The 4,459-nt window shown below is 48.0% G+C and overlaps 1 long non-coding RNA gene across 1 annotated transcript; it reads right to left on the bottom strand.

The window, feature by feature from the left end:
• Window positions 1-520: 520 nt before the first annotated feature.
• On the bottom strand, window positions 521-1,532 carry LOC104022970 (uncharacterized). Its single transcript, XR_015707597.1, has 3 exons — window positions 1,354-1,532; window positions 1,056-1,200; window positions 521-906 (listed from the first exon to the last, which is right to left on the bottom strand). It is a non-coding gene; the product is annotated as an uncharacterized LOC104022970 (long non-coding RNA).
• Window positions 1,533-4,459: the final 2,927 nt, after the last annotated feature.

The raw sequence follows: 4,459 nt of genomic DNA, 5'->3' as shown, positions 1-4,459 counted from the left end.
CCATCAGTTTTGTCTCTGTATGTTCTTGTTTATGGCTCCTTTGACCAGACACCCTTAAAGGAGCAGCCACTCTCCTTCCACATACCCTTACAGTAATGAGTGACAATGCCAAGCGCTAGGAATGGGTGAGGGTGTTTTACATGGGGGAAGGGGAAAGTGAAGAGCAGGAACTGGCATTATTAGCGCCCCTTCCCTCATGTCACATCCCATGCTCTATAAGAGTGTTCGTCAAGGTATGTTTCAGGCACCACTGGTGGGCTGTCTGCCACCAGAAACCATCAACCTAAAATATAAGCCAGCAAAGCAATACAGAAACACACACAGAGTACCCCCAAACAAACAAACAAACAAAAAAACCCCACGTATGTATATGGGGGGAATAAAAGTAACAATTTACTGTTCAAAGACTAACCTACTGCTCACTTGATTATAAATGCAAGCCAGTGTGATAGCAGTGGACTAGATGGCTCATAGACTTTTCTCCAGAAGGTTAGCTTGTCCTTGGTTTCAAGTCCTTTCATGCCCTATTGCACAACAATCAAAGCATGGTTGAAGAGGAACCTGCGCCACTTGTAGGAGTCATCCAGTACCCGCCCTATGCATTCCTACCCTGTCAGATTTGAAGTGCACAGGCACAGAAGCTCAGTTGCGTGAGACATTTACTTATCTCTCTTTCCAGGTAATGGGGGCAAAAGAGTCCTTCCTTCCTTAAGCAGGTTCCAGTCCTAATGTGTCTTGTCATAAGTGCTGGCTCCTTTGTAGGCCCCAGTGTAGCTGCTGTGGTCTATCAGATCCTTGCAGTCAGCAAGACCCTTCCCTTTGCTGCTCTCATCAAAGTGCTCTGTGGCTGATGATCCATTTGCTAGTGTCCATCAGCCTCTCAACTCCACCAATTATGGTGGCTTTCTGAAAGAAAGGAGGCCAGAAGAAGTCAGCTGGGGTTAGGAGAGGGCTCACAGATGGGTTCTTTCCTATGGGCAAGGAATACCTACAGCAGGGACATATGGTCCCATGGCAGCTCAAGGTGCACAGCAGATGAAGAAACTCCTACTCACCATGATGTCCACGTTGCCTGGCTCCTTTGCCTTGATGAGGCCATACACAGCCTGTAGTGCTTCCTCTGGTGATTTGCTCTTGCTGCAGAGCTTTTTCATGACCTGCTGGAACTCAGCAAAGGTGATGGTGCAGTCACCCTTGGTCCTACAGTGAGATGAGAGAAAGGGGAAAGTTACCTTGCAGGTGTGTGGCAGCAGGGATGGGAAACCCCCAGGACTGCCCCTTGTGTGGGAGTCTGACTGCCTTGTGTCATTTTCTCCTCTCCCCCAGCTGTGCCACCCGCCATACCTCACTCACATGTTCACTTGACTTTTTGTTGAATAAAACGTCGACTTCGGTGCTGGTCACAGCTTTCCCATCTATCACCCCACATTCTTTGCATATCTTGGAGAAGTTTTTTCCCATTGTGTCATTGTCACTGACAGCTGTGTCACCATACGTCGCAAATTTTCAGAAAGCATTTTTTACCCCAGACATCTTGCTGCCTTGGAGAAAAAAAGGTGGCAAGGAAGGAGCTGAGGTGCATCTGCTCCCCCCAGACATGCACTCACATCTCACACACCTGATCTCCTGCAGAACAAGGGATACTGCCTACCAGTCTCTCTGACGTGGGACTACCATAAGGACATTGCCATAAAACGTCTGCAACTAAAACACCTGGGATCCAGGCCCCATGCCAGGGCCACCCATGTGCCTTGGCCACTGATTGTCCACATCAGCACCATGTCCTCACAAAATTCGCTGCAGCAGTGGAAGTGACTGTGTGCCCTCAAGAGATGCAGCAGCCTAAACATACTGGAAATCTAATCTATACTGGGACATATATTCTTAATCAAAGGGAAGGGATGTTTATTCCTATAGCTGCTAAATACAGTCAGTTCTCACTCTTCCTTCCTAGACAAGCTGATCCACTGCCAGTGAGTTCATGTCCCCAGCTAGGGGATGCACAGGCGAACCCTGGGAGTGGCAAGGAAATCGATGAGTCCAAAAGGCAGCAGGGGAAACTACCTATGCAAAAAGTTTGAGAAACACGGTTCTACCAGTCATAAGCTAACAAACTTAAAATAGCTGGACATTGAGATTAGGACATTAAGGCCAACAGTAAGGCTCAGATTGCACCCTGGCAGTCTTTGTTTGTAGGGGCACTGTGGTGGGGCACTGTGGTGGAGCACTGTTAAAAACACATTTCATGTTTGTAGCCCATATAAGATCAAATAAATGTGCCTTCATCAGTTGATTTATTTTTTTCTCTTAAAATGTGCCTAGCAACATGGAATCCTGTAAAAATACCCCTTATGTGAGAAACATTTTATTCTCACCACTAATTAACAGTAATGTATTTTCCATTCTGGCTGCCAGATGTAGCAAACCCGGCTTTAAGATACTGGGTGAGCTTGGCCAAGGTCTACGCATTCCAGGAGGAAATCCTTGCAGATATTGCTGTATGCTCACTGCTTCTGCATTTCTACTAGTTCATCTGGAGGCATGGCCTTTGGTCTTTGTGTTGAGCTGACTATAATTCTTAGCCAATTATATTGTTACCAAGAGAAACTTGTTTGCCCTTTGACAGGTATACTGGTTTTGGCTGGGATAGGGTTAATTTTCTTCATAGAAGAGGTATGGGGCTTTGTTTTGGATTTCTGACCAAAACAGCGTTGATATCACACCAATGTTTTAGTTATTTCTTGACAGTGCTTACACAGCATCAAGGCCTTTTCTGTTTGCTGCCCTACCAAAGAGTAGGCTGGGGATGCACAAGAAGTTGGGAGGGGACACAGCTGGTACAGCTGACTCCAACTGACCAAAGGGATATTCCATACCATATGACATCATGCTCAGCAATAAAAACCTGGGGGAAGAAGAAGGAAGGGGGGGACATTTGGAGTTATGGCGTTTGTCTTCCCAAGTAACTGTTACGTGTGATGGAGCCCTGCTTTCCTGGAGATGGCTGAACATCTGCCTGCCAATGGGAAGCAGTGAATAAATTCCTTATTTTGCTTTGTTTGTGCATGCAGCTATTGCTTTACGTATTTAACTGTCTTTATCTCAACCCATGAGTTTTTGCACTTTTACTCTTCCAATTCTCTCCCTCATCCCACTGTGGGGGGAGTGAGTGAGCGGCTGTGTAGGGCTTAGCTGCCTACCGGGGTTTACCCACAACAGATATTGTGTGAAGGGCAATGGACAGCTATCAGCCTTGAGAGGCACCTGTTTGGGGGAAACCCAATGTCACTAGCATCTGTCATGAGTTTGTTCACTTATCCTTTCCCCAAGGAGAGGAGTGTTAGTTTTGGGATTTTACATGACCCTAAACATTCATGTCAGAAATGGCAAGATCAAAGAAAGGTGCAGTAGGAGCTGGTAAAATCTGAGATGAACTCTCAGAGGAAAGGAAGCCTATATCGCAGTCATGGCCTCACCACTGAACACAACTGCCTTCTGCACAGATACACTTTGTCCTTCATCTGGAGAGCTACCTTGTGCCACAGGAACATCCTTGTCAACCCTCATAGAATCATAGAATCATAGAATCCTTAAGGTTGGAAAAGACCCTTAAGATCATCGAGTCCAACCGTTAACCTAACACTGCCAGGTCCATCTATACCATGTCCTCAAGCACCACATCCATCCGTTCTTTAAATACCTCTAGGGATGGAGACTCAACCACTTCCCTGGGCAGCCTGTTCCAATGCTTGACCACCATTTCGGTGAAGAAGTTTTTCCTAATGTCTAACCTAAACTTCCCCTGGCACAGCTTGAGGCCGTTTCCTCTTGTCCTATCACTCGTTACTAGGGAGAAGAGACTGACCCCCACCTCGCTACAACCTCCCTTCAGGTAGTTTTAGAGAGCGATAAGGTCTCCCCTCAGCCTTCCCTTCTCCAAACTAAACAACCCCAGCTCCCTCAGCCGCTCCTCCTAAGACTTGTGCTCTAGACCCTTCACCAACTTCGTTGCCCTCCTCTGGACACACTCCAGCACCTCAATGTCCTTCTTGTAGTGAGGGGCCCAAAACTGAACACAGTACTCGAGGTACGGCCTCACCAGTGCCGAGTACAGGGGCACTATCACCTCCCTGGTCCTGCTGGCCACACTATTCCTGATACAAGCCAGGATGCCATTGGCCCTCTTGGCCACCTGAGCACACTGCTGGCTCATGTTCAGGCAGCTGGCAACCAACACCCCTAGGTCCTTTTCCACCAGGCAGCTCTCCAGCCACTCCTCCCCCAGCCTGTAGCGTTGCATGGGGTTGTTGTGACCGAAGTGCAGGACTCGGCACTTAGCCTTGTTGAATCTCATGCAGCTGGCCCCAGCCCAACGATCCAGCCTGTCCAGGTCCCTCTGCAGGGCCTTCCTACCCTCCAGGAGATCGACACTCCCGGCCAACTTGGTGTCGTCTGCAAA

Source organism: Nipponia nippon, unplaced genomic scaffold (assembly GCF_047370975.1).
Source record: "Nipponia nippon isolate SJK-2023a ecotype South Korea unplaced genomic scaffold, ASM4737097v1 scaffold_33, whole genome shotgun sequence".
NCBI classification, from domain to species: domain Eukaryota; kingdom Metazoa; phylum Chordata; class Aves; order Pelecaniformes; family Threskiornithidae; genus Nipponia; species Nipponia nippon.
Note: the sequence above shows the minus strand (reverse complement) of the source record. Positions and strands in the feature narration are given on the sequence as shown.